Source organism: Myotis yumanensis, unplaced genomic scaffold, assembly GCF_028538775.1.
Source record: "Myotis yumanensis isolate MYYU_CA2020_CCGP unplaced genomic scaffold, mMyoYum1.0.hap1 SCAF_5, whole genome shotgun sequence".
NCBI classification, from domain to species: Eukaryota; Metazoa; Chordata; class Mammalia; order Chiroptera; family Vespertilionidae; genus Myotis; species Myotis yumanensis.
Genome location: NW_027223756.1, coordinates 102,328,918 through 102,346,028, shown reverse-complemented (window position 1 = coordinate 102,346,028; position 17,111 = coordinate 102,328,918). Strand labels below are relative to the sequence as shown.

Below are 17,111 nucleotides of genomic sequence, written 5' to 3'. Positions count from 1 at the left end.
CCCCACCGCAAGTGCACGAATTTTCATGTACTGGGCCTCTAGTCTAAAAATAAAAGCCTGCCTCTTCTTATCCTTAAAAAAAAAAAAGTGAGGGGGTGGGGAAGACTGGTTGGTAGCCAAAGAGGGTCACAAAGGAAGGTTATTTTGAAGTAAAACTTGTACTCACTTAAAGAACAGCAGCTCAGCTGAATTCTCTCTGAAATCCTCTAGAACTGTTATTCTATGATCCAGTCAGGCATTCATACGTAAATATGAAAAAAGATGTATCATGAAAGCCTACTGAAAGCCTAAAACCATGATCTTCCCATTGACAGGGAAATTCTCACTTAAGGGACTCTGCATATGAGTGATGTCCTTCCTTCCAAAACCAAGCTTCCCCTGGGTTCTCTACCCCACCCCCTCCAGCCTTTTCAAAGTCCTTGTTCATTCAATTACCACCGTTTCCTCTATTTTCCACTCATCCTGCTCTTTACTAGTTTTTTGTCCCCTCAGCACTGATAAATGCTTAGTATCTCCCATCTTATCTTTTAACCTCTCTCCTCCTACAAATAGCATTTAGCACAGTTAAGAGCACAGCTAGACCAGTTGTGGGTTTTTTTGGTTATTTTTTTAAAATTTGTTTTCCTTTATTATTTTTCTTATCTTTCTTTGTTCTTTTTACAAACCCTTGCGTTGAGGGCTGACTTTCAATAGACTGCAGTGAGGGAGCTGCTCTGCTACGTACGAAACCCCGACCCAGAAGCAGGTCTTGTACGAATGGTTTAGCACCAAGTTCCCCACGAGCGTGCGTTGCGTGAAGGGCGTAGACCAGTTTTGAATCTGAGTTTGGGTTGCTTAACTGTTGTGTGCTCACAGGCAAATTACTAAACATCTTGAGAAGTTTGGTTCCTCATCTAAAAAAGAAGGGGGGAGGGAGCAGAGCCACTTCTGGGGAGCCTGTGAAGCACCTCTGAAAACATTCTTACGGTTCAGTTAATCCTCTTCTTTCTCTTCAGAACTTCATCAAAAAAAGGGTCTCTAGTTTGTCATACTCACCAAGGTGACCTCCTGATTCTTAAATCCAAGGGACATGTATCAAACTGTATTTACTTGACCTTTCTGAGGCACTGAGCTCAATAAACCACTCCTCTCTTCTCTAAACAGTGTCTTCTTCCTTCAAGGTTCACTCAACTGCTCTCTGGACCTGCTCCTGCCTCCAAGGCCACTCCTTGTAAGCTGCCCCATCTCATGTCTATTCCTTCAGCGATGATGACTGCAGGGCCTCCAACCTTTTTTTGTTGTTAATCCTCACCCAAGTATATTTTTTTCATTGATTTTTAGGGAGTGGAAGGGAGGGAGGAAGGGAGGAGAAAGAGAGAGAGAAACATCCATGTGAGAGACACATCAATTGGATGCCTCCTGCATGAGGCCCAACCAGGGCTAGGGATTAAACCTGCAACCCAGGTACGTGCCCTTGAATGGGAATTGAATCCGAGGCTGTCAGTCACGACAGCCTCCACCCCTCCCGTATTTTCCCATGATAGCTCCCATTGAATAGATGCCCGAGTTGAGGTACGAGGTGGCTAAGTGATACGACCGGGGATACGACCGGGGTCAAAATGCCAGGAAGTGGTGGAGCCAGGATTCTAGGCGCTGGTGCCACAGCCATTCAGCCTCTGACCTTCTGCCGCCCCTGCCCGGACCTGTCACTCCCCAACCCGAAAAGTTGGTTTCTGGGGGTTGTTGAGCGTCCCGAGCCCAGGTTTTGGGGACAGGCAGGCCTCCGTGCGAGTCTAGGCTCCCTGCCCGCCCTGTGATCTGGCTTCCCCAGCCTGTGCCCAACTTGCTCCATCTTTTTAATGGGAGCACAACAGTCCTGCTTCTAAGGTTCAAGTTTGGGGAGAAGTTGTGTGACGTGCTCACCATAGACTCATGCCTAAGTGTTGGTTAAACGGCAGCTGTCATAACAGTCTGAAAAGGAAACCTCACCGAAACAGGCCAGGGGAGTCGTGGCAATGGTGGGCCTGCCTGAGTTTTCTTTTCTTTTTTTTTATTGATTTTTTACAGAGAGGAAGGGAGAGGGATAGAGAGTTAGAAACATCGATGAGAGAAAAACATTAATCAGCTGCCTCGTGCACACTTCCCACTGGGGACGTGCCCGCAACCAAGGTACATGCCCTTGACCGGAATCAAACCTGGGACCCTTGAGTCCACTGAGCCAAACCGGTCAGGGCCTGAGTTTTCTTAACGCTAAAGTGGGAACCTTCTCAGTAAAGGTTCATTCTTAGCGCCTGCCGGTGGTGGGAATGTTTTCTTCGGCCATTCTCCATGCGTGGGAGCAGCACTGAGAACTTACGCACGTTGTCGAAAAAGTCAATTTACAAAGAAATAAAAATGTTGACTGAGAAAAAATTTTAAAAAAGATTTAAAAAAATATATATTTTTATTGCTTTCAGAGAGGAAGGGAAGGGGGAGAGAGAGATAAAAACATCAATGATGAGAGAGAATCATTGATCGGCTGCCTCTTACCTGCCCCATACTGGGGATCCAGTCGGCAACCCGAACAGGTGCCCTTGACTGGAATCGAATCAGAGACCCTTCAGTCTGCAGGCTGACGCTCTATCCACTGAACCAAACCCCCTAGATCTAAAGATATTTTTAAAATATTTTTTATTGATTTTTTTTTTAAAGAGAGAGAAAGGGGAAGCATAGAGAGATAGAAACATTGATTGGTTGCCTCCTGCACACCCCTACTGGGGATTGAGCCCACAACCCCAGCATGTGCCCTGACTGAGAATTGAACCTGTGACCTCCTGGTTCATAGGTCGACGATCAACCACTGAGCAACACCAGCCGAGCAGGAAACAGTTTTAACAAGCCCTCCAGATGTAGTCACATTAAAAATAAAGAAATGGCTTTCTCGCTCCCCGGCCATCTTGGCGGCTGCATCTGGCTGGGGGCCTTCGCGCACTTGAGGCAGGAAGATGGTGGCCACAAAGAAGACGAAAAAGTCGTTGGAGTCAATCAACCCCAGACTCCAGCTGGTGATGAAAAGCGGGAAGTACGTGCTGGGGTACAAGCAGACGCTGAAGATGATCTGATAAGGCAAAGCGAAGCTGGTCATCCTGGCCAACAACTGCCCGGCCTTGAGGAAATCTGAAATAGAGTACTATGCCATGTTGGCCAAGACTGGTGTCCATCACTACAGTGGCAATAATATTGAATTGGGCACAGCGTGTGGAAAATACTACAGGGTATGCACCCTGGCTATCATTGACCCAGGTGATTCTGATATCATTAGAAGCATGTCAGAACAGACTGGTGAAAAGTAAATCATGGGAAATTTTTCTTTAATAAAATTGGCCAGAGCTTGGTTTAAATAAATAAAAATAAAAATAAAGAAATGGCCCTAACAGGGTTGGCTCAGTGGATCGAGCATCAGCCTGCAGACTAAAGGGTCCCGGGTTAGATTCCAGTCAAGGGTATGTACCTCAGTTGCAGGCTTGATCCCCGGCCCTGATCGGGGCGTGTGCGGGAGGCAACCAATTGATATATCTATCTCACATTGATGCTTCTCTCTCTTTGTCTCTCCACCTCCCCTCCACTCTTTCTCTAAAAATAAAAATCAATGAAAAAATATCTTTGGGTAAGGACTAACCAAAATATAAATAAACAGACCAGCAGCCAAGCAATGATTCTCTCTCATCATTGATGCTTCTATCTCTCTCTCCCTCTCTGAAAGCAATAAAAGCATAATAGAGGTATTTTTATTTTGTATTCTTTCCTGGTACTAAGTTTTTAAAATCCAATGTATAGTTTACACTTTTGGTACAATTCAATTTGGACGAGGTATATTTCAAGTACTTAACAGCCCTCCGTGGTTGGTGGCTACCGTACCAGATGGCACAGCTCTAGAAACTAGCCTTGGAGTTAAGTTTTCCGAACAGTGGCCCTGCACAGGCCACCTGGTGCTGGTAGTGGGCTCCTTAGTGCATACGGCTCCTCCTTGGAGCCTGACCTCCTGCATCAGAAAAGCTGAACTCCAACACACCAGGCCCCTCTGGACAGGACCTGAAGTACTCAACCTTGCCCCTCCTCTCTCTTTCTTCCAAACCCTTTCTCACACTCTTGTTCAGTGTATTCAATAGGAATCTAGCAAGAATTCAATGAACCAGCCAGGTCCGGGCCCTGGAGATACAGCAGGGAACAAAACAAACCCATCACTCCCCTGGAACCCACATTTTAGTTGGCTTTTGCTCCTGAGAAAATAAAACATGGAAAGAAAGGGAGTTTGTGGGCTTATGATTTTAAATTAGGTGCTCAGGAAAGGCCTCATGGAGTGTGAAAAGTATGAGCCAAAGTCTGCAGGGCATGAGAGAGTGCTGTGCCAACATCTCCAAAGAGGGTCCAGGCAGAGGGAAGAGCAATTCAGAGGCCAAGAGGGAGCATGCCTGGGGGGCTAGGGATGAGGAGCATGAAGAGATGGTACTAGAGGGGCAGGAGTGCCAGATTGTATAGGGCCTGTGGGCCCAGGTCAAGGGTTGGCTTTTCCCCCATGTGAGATGCAAAACCTGTGGTGGATCTTTAAAACCAATGTTGAAAATTTTTATGACTGGTGTGGGTCTATTTTCTACCCCAGTGATAGGCACAGCATGCCCTTTTAATCTGGCAAATCATTTCCTTCAGTTCTCAAAGTACTTTTTAAAGTTATTTCCTGTTTTCTCTCTTCCTATAATTTCTATGATTCAGATGTTGGACCTCCTAAACTGGTCCTCTAATTTTATTTTATATTCTGCATCTATTTTGTCTTTTTTCTTTACTTTTTAGGAAAATTATTTATATTTCATATGTATAGTTCACACATATTTATTTTTATTTAAAAATTTTTTATAATTATTTATTTTTTTAGGAAAGAAGGGAGGGAAAGGAAGAGAGGGAAGAAAGAGGAGGGAGGGGGAGAGAGAGAGAGAGAGAGAAACAATGACCTGTCGTTCCATCCATCCATGCACTCACTGGTTGACTCCTGGTATGACCAAGGATCAAACCTGCAACTCTGGCATATAGCTCCCACCAACTGAGCCACCAGGCCAGGGCCTATATTTCTTATTTTTAAAATATTTCCAAGATTTTGCTCTCTGAATTTTAAAACACTTTTGTTCCATATATACAATATATCCTCTTGTCTCACTCATTAACATTAATTGGTTAAAGCCAGTCATACATCCAAGCCCCAAATCAAGGGATGAGAAAGTATATTCTGCCAGCTACGAAGCTGTGGCAAGGGTGTGGGTTTATAATATGACCTAGAGAATAAAGAACTGAGAGCAAAATTTAACTTATCTACACACAACTAAGGGATATGACATATTCCCATCAGTAACAGTGGTTCATTTTAGCAGTGATAAGGGATAAAAGTCAGGGGAGAGAGGAAGAGGAAAGAGACATGGTTAAAAAGTGTTCCAAGTCCAGCTGGTGGCTCAGTGGTTGAGCACTGACCTATGAACCAGAAGGTCACGGTTGGATTCCTGGTCAGGGCACATGCCTGGGTTTTGGGCTCGATCCCCAGTAGGGGATTGCAGGAGGCAACCAATCAATGATTCTCTCTCATCATTGATGTTTCTCTCCCTCTCCCTTCCTCTGAAACCAATTTTTTTAAAAAGGTGTTCCAAGTAATTCTGATATATATGCCCCTCTGCCACAGAGAATGTCTGAGTGAACATTAACCAGCAATTTGTTTCTACAAAAATTTCTAATTTTTATGAAGTTCACCCCCATATATGATCTCATCAACAGAAGCTAAATGTCATAGTTGAAAAGTAAAGAGCTTTGGTATTGGACTTTGGTTTGAATGTTGGTCCTACCAATGAGCTGTCAACCTTGGCAGTTAACATATCAGTCTTAGTTTCCTTACATGTAAAATTGGACATAATATCTACCATATGAAACTGCTGTGAGGTCTAAATGACAATATATTTAAAGAGTCTGGTCCTTTAAAGATTTTCTTTGACCTAACCAGTTAGGTTACATATATCAAAGCAGACCTAATTGGATGCCATGATTCCAAAACATGATACAGCAGGTCCCAACATTCCAAAACCCCCAGTGGATGTCTGAAATCACGGATAGTGCCAAACCCTATACTATGCCCTGCCCCCTGCCCCCCGCTACAAAAACATACCTATGGTAATGTTTAATTTATAAATTAGGCATAATAAGTGATTAATAACTAATAATAAAATATAACAATTATAACAATACACTAATAAAAGTTACAGGAATGTAGTCTCTCTATGTATCTTACTGTACAGTACTCATCTTCTTGTGATGTGAGATAATACAATGCCTCCATGATAAATGAAGTGAGGTGAATGAAGTAGGCATTAGGCTACTACTTACATTCTGAGGCTATATCAGAAGGATCATCTGCTTTGGGTGATTCTAGATCATAAAACATGATGGTCCCAATGGTTGAATTTCAACTTAAAACTTATAAATTGTTTATTTCTGGAATTTCCCACTTAATATTTTCAGACCACAGTTAACCATGGGTAACTGAAACTGTGGAAAGCAAAACCACAGGAACTCAAATGTGGATAAGGGGGGAACTGCTATTTAAGTAGCAAAGGCAGCGGAAGGCAGAATCCCAAGATGGCTGCCCCACTGCACAGTAGAGCACCTCAGAGCCTCCTTAATGGAAGGTCCTGATATCACTGGCAAATCAGCAACACTCAGAGACTGCTTCCCGAGAAGGAAGAGATGGTTTGTGGGTCTTCTGACGTTAGAAGACCCATCCTATTTTTTTTTTCTCTTGAACCAGAACTCTCAGAGACTAGAGCCAGCCATGGGCAAACTACGGCCCGCGGGCCGAATCCGGCCCGTTTGAAATGAATAAAACTAAAAAAAAAAAAAAAAAAAAGACCGTACCCTTTTATGTAATGATGTTTACTTTGAATTTATATTAGTTCACACAAACACTCCATCCATGCTTTTGTTCCGGCCCTCCGGTCCAGTTTAAGAACCCATTGTGGCCCTCGAGTCAAAAAGTTTGCCCACCCCTGGACTAGACTGTGCTAGACTGGGTAACCTGCTTGGAGCTAAATTCGTTCCACTTTGGTCTCTTAGAAATTTTTCCCCTTAATACCTTTTAAAAATGAGGAAGTTGAGCAGAGAAGAGTAAGTGTCATGCCGAAAGTCAGACAATCACTTTAGGACAAAATTGTCACTGCATTTAGGTTTTCTGACTCCTGGCCCATAATCTGCATGAGAATATTAAACTATCTTTCGTCTGCTCATTAGCAGCACCCTCCTCCCCTGAGACACAGGGCCTACTGTCTTGTTTTTGTTTAGGTTAACAGAGTTTATTCATAACCATATAACAATAAAGGTACTATATAGCAATAGATATACACATATATCAATGTTTTCCTTGTTTTATAATTAAGCAGAGAATCACATAATTCTATCACATCTTTCTTTGACTGATTTTAAAATGACTCTAGTCTAATTGCATTGCCCTTATTAAGAAGCCCTTGGGGCGAACCCAGATGGTGGCATAGATAAACATTGGTACTTGCCACCTCTCACAACCACCTCAAAATGACAATTAAACTACAGAACAATCTTCATTCAGAACCACCTGAAAGCTGGCTGAATGGAAGTCCTACAACTAGAGAAGTAAAGAAGAAAGCACACTGAGACCTGTAGGAGGAGCAAAGGCACAGAACGGGCTGGTCCGACACCCACATGTGCCTGTTTTTTTCATCAGGAGGGAGATCATCCCTGAGGAGGCTGTCCGTGAGAAGCAAGGAGTCCCAGCCCCACACCAGAACCCCAACCCAGGGTTCCAGAGTTGGGAAGAGAAGTCCTGTAACTTTGGGCTGTAAAAACCAGCAGGGATTACGACTGAGTGACACAGAGGCTGCTGGGTACCCAGGTGTTCGTCTTAAAGGGCCAGCACACAAACTTAATTGGACTTGAGTTCCAGTACCAGGCAGCTTTGGGGGTCCCAGACATATAGGGGGAGGAACTAGATTGTCTGGCATCAGGAACTCGAGGGTGACTCTCTCCCAGACTGGGGTGCTCCTAGTGGTCATTATTCCTGTGCTGGGACCTCCCCCATTGCAGGGCTGACTGGCAGTCATATCTGAGTTTTCATCAGTCTGGCTCACACAGTTCTACCCTGGTGATTCCTGAGAACCTGCCCCTTTCATTTGCAGCCCCACCCAAACTGTTTGCAACCAGCTTTTCCATATAAATGGCCTGTCCTGGCTTAGGCTTCAGACTTTGCTAAAATATCTCAAATAAGCTGCAGCTGGTGTCAGTGAGCCCCAAACCTATCAATAAAAGGCCCAAGATCTGGCACTAGCACCACCCTGCCTTGCTTCACAGCTGGGCCTTGCCTGGGCTCTTGCAAACCCAATACAAGGAGCTCCAGCTACTTGTAGCAGGGATTGTAGGAACTTCCCAGCAGCTGCCAAGAATTCTTAATCGTGGGGATCCTACCTGCTCTCCCTCTCAAGTCATCAGCCACTGGAAACTCAAAGCTAGTGAAAGTTCTTGTCTGTCTATAATGTGACTCGGTTATTGACTGATGTTCTTTGCTTGCTTTCTTATCTTTGGAGGACTTAGTTTGAAGATTCTAAGGCTATGTCTCAGTCCACCCTTTTATGAATTCTCTTCTATTTACTGTGGAGTTTTTCTGTTTCTGTTTTTAAGATAGCTTCTTAAATGTGAGATTCCATGTTAGTCTACGCAGAGAGAAAAAAATACGGGAAATAAAATCGTCTAAACCAGTGGTTCTCAACCTTCCTAATGCCGCGACCCTTTCATACAGTTCCTCATGTTGTGGTGACCCCCAACCATAAAATTATTTTCGTTGCCACTTCATAACTGTAATTTTGCTACTGTTATGAATCATAATGTAAATACCTGATATGCAGGATGTATTTTCATTGTTACAAATTGAACATAATTAAAGCATAGTGATTAATCACACAAACAATATGTAATTATATATGTGTTTTCCGATGGTCTTAGGCGACCCCTGTGAAAGGGTCGTTCGACTCCCAAAGGGGTCTCAACCCACAGGTTGAGAACCACTGGTCTAAACCCTCCAAGTCTTCTTCCTAGGATGATTAGACCTGTAGAAGTGTCCTCCAGCAGGCTGCAGAAATAGCAGTGTGGGGGCCACTCCCATTTTTGTAATTTAAAAAGAAAAAATAGTACTTTAACATTAAAGCTACTGAAAGCCAGTGTTATCTCTGTTACAAAATTTGCCAAGAAAATGCCTTGGATAATAATAATTGGCTTTAAAATCTCAAAGTTGTTAAGGTAAAATAAATATAACTAAAATGAAGGGTATATGATAAAGCTTTTTCAGTGGTAATTATATATGCCTAAACATAGTTTTCCAAAGTGTTTGGTAACTTAAAACTTTGGAGTTTTCTGAATTAAATAGTAAAAATTATTAAATATCTAGGTATTTTGAAATAACAGGATACTGAAATATTAATCTGAGTTTTCCCTTGTATGGAAAATTTAGAGAATGGATTTGAATCTGTTAATAAATATCTTATATTTTATTTGAAATATCTCTTAAAGTGTGAATGTACTGCTAATCTGAGGAGTGTTAATTACTTACATATCACCTAAAAATTAAGGTTTCTAAGGGTTAAGGCATGGAGCTGCATTCTGAAGGAAAAAGAAAGTGAATTCTAAAGCTGGTTATTTCTGAAAGTTGTAAGGTTTCTGAAGAAAGATTTGTGAAAGTTGTAGGAAGTTTGTGAAGAGAAATGTCAAAAGGAAGTTATGTAAGTGACACAGGCCAGTAAGCCAGGACAAGTAGAATAGGGAAACTGAGATGGTTAATCAGCAATTTGGAGCCATCTAGTAAATCCTATCTTCTCTAAACCAAGGACACTTAAGAGTAAATGATTTGCATTTTGCCTCCCTAACCAGAAGGTATAACCAGATGGTAAATAGCTTATATCAATATACTCAGGGAGACTGATAGCAGAAATCCAATTAGTGTCATTTGCTGATCACACCCAAGGATAAATGAAGTTAGAGAATAAACCTTATTTTGGTTAGTCCTTTTCTAGTAAAATGGTTATATGTTACTAGAGGCCTGGTGCACAAATTCCTGCACAGGTGGGGTCTGGCCAGCCCGCCCAGATAGGGGACAATTGGGCCAGGCCAGCTGGGGGAAGGGGCCGAGGGAGGTTGGCTAGTGGGGGGAGGAGCTGCTGGCGTTTCACCAGCCGGCCCCGCCCCCAGGTTGAACACCAGTCAAACTCCCGGTTGAGGGGACAATTTGCATAGCCTTTTATTATATAGGACATTAATCAGGTATTTTTTAAAATATTTTATTGATTTTTTTACAGAGAGGAAGGGAGAGGGAGAGGGATAGAAAGTTAGAAACATCGATGTGAGAGTAACATCGATTCAGCTGCCTCCTGCAAACTCCCTACTAGGGATGTGCCCGAAACCAAGGTACATGCCTTTGACTGGAATCGAACCTGGGACCATTCAGTCCGCAGGCCGACGCTCTATCCACTGAACCAAACCGGTTAGGGCTAGGTTGTTTTTTTTTTTTTTTTAAGCCATCTCTTAATCATGGGAACTGAAGTTTACTAGCCTATGTTAGTGTCTAACACTTTGATATATGATCTTTTGGTAAAATAAGATTAACAATCCTTCCAGGATTTGAATTTTAAGAAACTTTTTCTTGACCTAGAATTGGCTTTAGATCACTCCATAGGCTCTGGAATGCCTCAAGTGCTTGTTTTCTCTCTCATGAAGGAAAATTTTCTGCTTAAGGTACATGGGAAGCTTTGTCAAATAATAATAACCATATTATGCTTTTATTTATAGTTCTAATTGTTATCCTGAAATATTGTGTTTTGCAGAAAGGACAAGATTCCATGTCATTTGAAAGTATTGCTGATCTTAAACTTTTTGTTTTTCAGATATAAGGAAGCATTTTTAAAGCAATTTGATAAATTATATATTCTCCCCACCTGTTCCTCCAGTATTTGGCAATTCTTAATAAGTGGCAATACATTTCTTTGCATGAATTCAATTAAGACCTGTTTCCAATTGTAGTTATATTAACCAAGATAAACTGATAATGGGCCTGCTTATAGCAGCCATGGCTTCACTGCCTTTTGCAAAACTTGGTCCATCCAGCATTCTATGGGAATCCCTTACAATCCACAAGGGCAGGCCATTGTAGAACGTGCCCATGCTACCCTGAAGTGTATGCTAGTAAAACAAAAAAGGGGGGATATAGGACTCAGTACCCAGCTATACTTCTTCTTTACCCTGAATTTTTAAAATCTGAATGATCTTTTTCAATCCTCTGTAGAACAGCACTTTACCTCAATAGCCCATCTCAGAAACCACAAGTCTTGTGAGATGTGGACACTAATAACTGGATGCGACCCAAGGAATTAACATGGGCGGGGGGGCGGGGGGTATGCCTGTGTTTCTACCCCCACAGGGCAGCTGTAGATTCCAGCTCACTGTATTAAACCCTATCAATCCAAGGCAAGGCACGGGACCAATCCTGTTCCAGAAATGAAGAATTTTGGCCTGGGGTCTACGCAGCCCTGAACATTGTGCCTTCCCCATAATCAGATGGCCCCTGGAATAACCTGGCGAATGATGAAGCTGACGGCAGAGGCTGAGCAATCATTGGAGCTTACTCACACTCCATGCATTCCAAATAACTAACCACTGCTCTTTTTTTTCTTATAGTCTGTAAAATCAGAACTGGAGCAGTAAATGCACTTCACGGACTCTGATATTCCAAAGCAGAAAGTTCACCACCTTCCTCTGTCTTTTACATTTAGCAAAACAAAAAAGGCGGAGATGATGGAGAGCACATGAGACTTGGTTGGGAAGTTTGTAAGGACATTCTGAGAAAAGGGAAGTGTGTGGAAGGCCATCTGCCCTGTTTATCAGATTCCAACTCAGGGGAGTGTCGAAAGCGGTGCCCCTAATTATTCCTTGACCTTTCCAAACAAGTCTGTGCAGGTGCAGACCCCCAGGTGTTTACTGGAATCCATATGCTTAATCCCTGGATGCCCTTGCCTAGAGGACAATGTAAACACATGTGTCCTCCCAAGATTATGCACCCTACTGATTGTATCTAAAGATAAAAACTGTAATAAAAGGCTAACAAGGCAGGCGATCAGGGCTGCCTGGTTGCTATAGCCAGGCCGTCCCTTAGCCTCTCTTTCACAGCAAATGTCGTGTTGGAGTAATCCATTCATCCATCGCTCAGGGTTTGCTGGCCAGCCCTGGCAGTCTGTAAAAAAATCAAAGTTTTTGTCTTATAACTAATTTTTTTTTAAAGGATTTCTCCACTTAAAAAAAATATATTTTATTGATTTTTTACAGAGAGGAAGGGAGAGGAATAGTTAGAAACATCGATGGGAGAGAAACATCAATCAGCTGCCTCCTGCACACCTCCTACTGGGGATGTGCCCGCAACCAAGGTACATGCCCTCGACCAGAATTGAACCTGGGACCTTTCCACCCACAGGCCGACGCTCTATCCACTGAGCCAAACCAGTTAGGGCTAATTTTTTTTTTTTTTAATTGTGGTCAAAACCCATATCATAAAATTTACTGTCTTAAACTTTCTTTTCTCTCTGGTTTTCCAATTATTAAAACACTAGAGGCCCGGTGCACGAATTCATGCACAGGTGGAGTCCTTCAGTCTGGCTGGCGATCAGGGCCGTCTCACCCAGTCCCGATTGAGGCTGATGGGAGCCAGCCAGCCAGGGAAGAACCGCGGGAGGGCTCAAGGGAATGTCCGGCTCTCTTGTCCAGTCCCAATCGGCCGGACCCCAGCAGCAAGCTAACCTACTGGTCGGAGCGTCTGCCCCCGGTGGTCAGTGTGCATCATAGCGACTGGTCAAGCGGTCAACCAAAAGGTCAACCGATCTGTTGGACACTTAGCAAATTACGCTTTTATTATATAGGATGGGTTTTGTCCTGTCTTTATTCTGTGGATAAGGAATGATCCTCCTCTTCTTCCAGGTTGAATGAGCAGGGAGTCTCACCTTGGAACTTAGAGCAGTGAGAGGCTGCAATGGTGAACTGGTAACTGTTTGGGGCAAGGAACTGCCCAGTTGCTATTAACCTTTCTTAAGTGTACAGTACAATAGTGTAAACTACATACACCCTGTTGTGCAACAAATCTCTAGAACTTTTCATCTTACAAAATGGAAAAAACTCTATAGCAGTTAAACAATTCTCCCTTCTAGACTCTGGAAACTAGCATTCTTCTTTCTGTTTCTAAGAGTTTGAATATTTTAGATATCTCATGTAAGTGGAGTCATGCAGTATTTGTCTTTATGCAACTGGTTTATTTTACTTAGCATAATGTCCTCAAGGTTTATCCATGCGTTAGCACATAAGATGCCTTTCTTTAAAAATTTTTTTTATTGATTTCAGAGAGGAAGGAGAGGGAGGGAGAGAGAGAGAGAGAGAAAAACATCAATGATGAAAGAGAATCAGCCCTGGCCGGTTTGGCTCAGTGGATAGAGCGTCAGCCTGCGGACTCAAGGGTCCCAGGTTCGATTCCAGTCAAGGGCATGTACCTTGGTTGCGGGCACATCCCCAGTGGGGAGTGTGCAGGAGGCAGCTGATCGATGTTTCTAATTCTCTATCCCTCTCCCTTCCTCTCTGTAAAAAATCAATAAAATATATTAAAAAAAAAAAAAAGACTGAGCCTACCTCTTGGCAATTGTGAACAAGGCTGAATGAACATGGTAGTACAAATCTAGGCCTACCTCTATCAAAACCATTTTTTAAATGATCACAGCCTAAAAACATATAGCTTCTGACTCCCAATTCAGAGCTCCTTCCACAGTATCATTAACATTCACTCAACATAGGCTTGTTGACTGCCAAATAAGTGGCAGGTACGGTGCTAGACTCCTGGTCTCGCTCTTAGGTTGCTCACAGTCTAATGGAGAGGAGGCAAACCACTAATTAAAGTTCAGTGCGGTTGTTCTGACAGAGTTAAGCACCTAGACCAGCATGAGGAGGGACTTAGGGAAGGAGTCCAAAAGGAAATGATGACACATGAGCAGAGCTCTGAATGTGAGGAGGTGTCAGACATTCTGAGACTGGGGAAGGGTATACATGTGAAGACACTAAGAGAAATTAAGCCATTTTCAAAGAACCACATTCAAAATACTTTGGAGATCTTAAGAGTATCACATATGGGCTTCATTCCCATGGTGCCAGATGCCACCCAATGACATGCTGCTTCCACCAGGCCTAGCAAAACTGATGGTCTTCCAAATGTTCACTCTGAATTAGTCCCTTCTGCTGCTCTGCTGGACAGACTAGTTCTCCACTGACTTTAAGAGCTCTGAGTACTTAGGTTGCCTAAGTTTGGTCTGTGAGTTGGTAGAATGCTTTGAATTCAGATATATCATAGAATGGGCAGCAGGAGTGGTGATATTTTTCAATTAAAAACATCTCTTCCACCCTAAACTAATCAAATAACCTACAGCTATTTGAAGGAATGCTCCATGAGAGAGCAGAGAGAACATGGGTAAGAAATATGAAGCAATGCACCCTATCTGATAGGTAACAAAACGCATGACAAGGCTCCATGTTCTTCTTGAACACTTTCCCTTAGAATTCAGGAGTGAGGTGGCTGTCATGGGTATGTATATTATGTGTAGTTGAAAAATGAAGTTCAAACTTTTTCTGACAGAAGGCTGAGTCTGAAGTGGTTGATTAATTTAACAATGAAGACAAGACTGGTTTTGCCAATTAGATTATATAGTAGACATTTTCCACATTAAACATGCTATAGTAGCAGCTCTAAGGTTTTGATGAAAATATATCTAAAGCAGAAAAATAAGTATTTTATCAAAAACTACTGTATTGGCAAATATGTATGGAAATGAACAATATTTTGATTTTCCCAACCAATTTTGAATTCATTAGGTTAAACAAGGTACCTCTGTGTGAAATAATAATAGGTATAATCAATAACAATTGATAAGATTTGGTAAAGCCTTTATGTCATCCTATATAATAAAAGCCTAATATGCTAAGTGTCCGACAGTTCATTCGACCAGTCGCTATGACGTGCACTGACCACCAGGGGGCAGACTCTCCAAATGGTAGGTTAGCTTGCTGCCTGGGTCCAGCCAATAAGGACTGGGCAAGAGAGCTGGACATGTCCTGGAGCCCTTTCATGGTCCCTCCCCAGCCGGCCAGCCCTAATCCCTACTGGCCAGGCCGAGGGACCCCACTAGTGCACGAATCTGTGCACCGGGCCTCTAATATCTCCTCTCTATATAAAAGCCTAAGGGACCTTCACAACTGAACGACCAGAATAACTGGTCACTATGATGTGTACGGACCACCAGGGGGCAGATGCTCAACGCAGGAGCTGCCCTCTGGTGGTCAGCGCACTCGCACAGCGGGAGTGCCACTCAGACAGAAGCCAGGCTCATGGCTGGCGAGCGCAACCGGCCCCGGCTGGGGCTCCTCCCCAGCCACCTCCCACTTCAGCACTGCTACATCCCCCCAAGGGATCCTGGATTGTGAGAGGGCGCAGGCCAGGCTGAGGGGCCCCACCGTGCGCACAATTCTGTGCACTGGGCCTCTAGTTTCTTAATAACTGAGAAAAGTGAATGACTAATATCTAGATTAATCCATTTATAAGTCAGACAGCTTCTAATCCTTTGTTTTCAATAAAATTAAAGGTGTACTGCCCTGATCGGCGTGGCACAATGATTAGTGTTGGCCTGCGCACCAGAGAGTCACAGGTTTGATTCCCAGTCATGGCAAGTACCTGGGTTGCAGGTTCGATCCCCACCCCTAATCAGGCCCGTGTGGGAGGCAACCAATTGTTGTCTCTGTCACCTCAATGTTTCTCTCTCTCTCTCCTCTCCTCTCTCTCTTTTTCCCCTTCCACTCTAAAAACCAATGGAAAAAATATCTTCACTCTTTGGATGAGGATTTAAAAAAAAAAATTAAAGGTGTACCTAACCAAGTTGTCAGCCCCAACCACCTGGGACTGACCTGCAACCCAGGTATGTGTTCTTGACCGGGAATTGAACCCGAGACCCTTTGGTATTAGGGCTGATGGATGCTCTACCATTGAGCCATACATTTTCCCACGTTTTTTTCTCTTTTTAAAATAGTTGATTCATATTAAATACATGTGGCACTTTATAAGGCTCTGTTTTATATAAATTTCTTATTTCATTTAAAAATTGAATTATGGTGGTTTAGTATACAATTGAACAACACCATAAATGCATCATAATTTTTGATAAGCTTAAAAACTTAGGATGAAAAGCTTTAGATGTCAACATAAAAATGTGTCAGGGGATTCTCAATGTTTGAAAATTATTTAATCCAAAAAATATAGTTAGCCCAAACACCCAAAATCAAATATATGGCTTTTCATGATTTGACTCCAACCTTTTCACCTTTATCTTCCAGCCTCTGACACTTTAAGCCCCAAATTTGAAGAACTACTCACTGTCATAATTTTGTGCTTTTGTTTAGTTTCCCAACAGGATCAAAGTCCTATTACATGCCCCTTGATAAGAGCTTGGATCCCCATGCATAGCAACATATTAAAGGTTTGGAAATGTCCTAATAAAGGAAGCTGCTTAAATCTGTTTATCCCAGTGTCTCCAAAATTTGCTAAATTCTAGAACTCTTTTAATATAGCCCATGAAATTAGTCTTCCATGGAATACCCTTTGGAAAATATTAAGACCCATTTTAATGCCATTATTTTTTTAATTGATTTCAGAGAGGAAGGGAGAGTGAGAGTGAGATAGAAACATCAATGATGACAGAGAATCATTGTTTGGCAGCCTCCTGCACTGGGGATGGAGTCCACAACCTGGGCATGTGCCCTGACCAGGAATTGAACTGTGACCTCCTGGTTCATAGGTCAATGCTTAACCACTGATCCACGCCGGCTGGGCTGGACCCATTTTAAAAGCCAAATCTTTAAAGCTACCAAACTTCAAAAGAGGCATTCCCTACCTGATATTCCCACAGGCTTTGAAGTCCTCAACATGGCTTTGCAATGCCCCACTTACTACTACCTACTTCCCATCAGGCTGCTGACAT

At 42.9% G+C, this 17,111-nt stretch overlaps 1 protein-coding gene and 1 pseudogene across 1 annotated transcript in view; one reads left to right on the top strand and one right to left on the bottom strand.

The window, feature by feature from the left end:
- Nucleotides 1–17,111, bottom strand: part of MAML1 (mastermind like transcriptional coactivator 1) — a 49,203-nt gene that overhangs the window by 26,994 nt on the left and 5,098 nt on the right.
- On the top strand, nucleotides 2,943–3,357 carry LOC139011291 (large ribosomal subunit protein eL30 pseudogene; annotated as a pseudogene).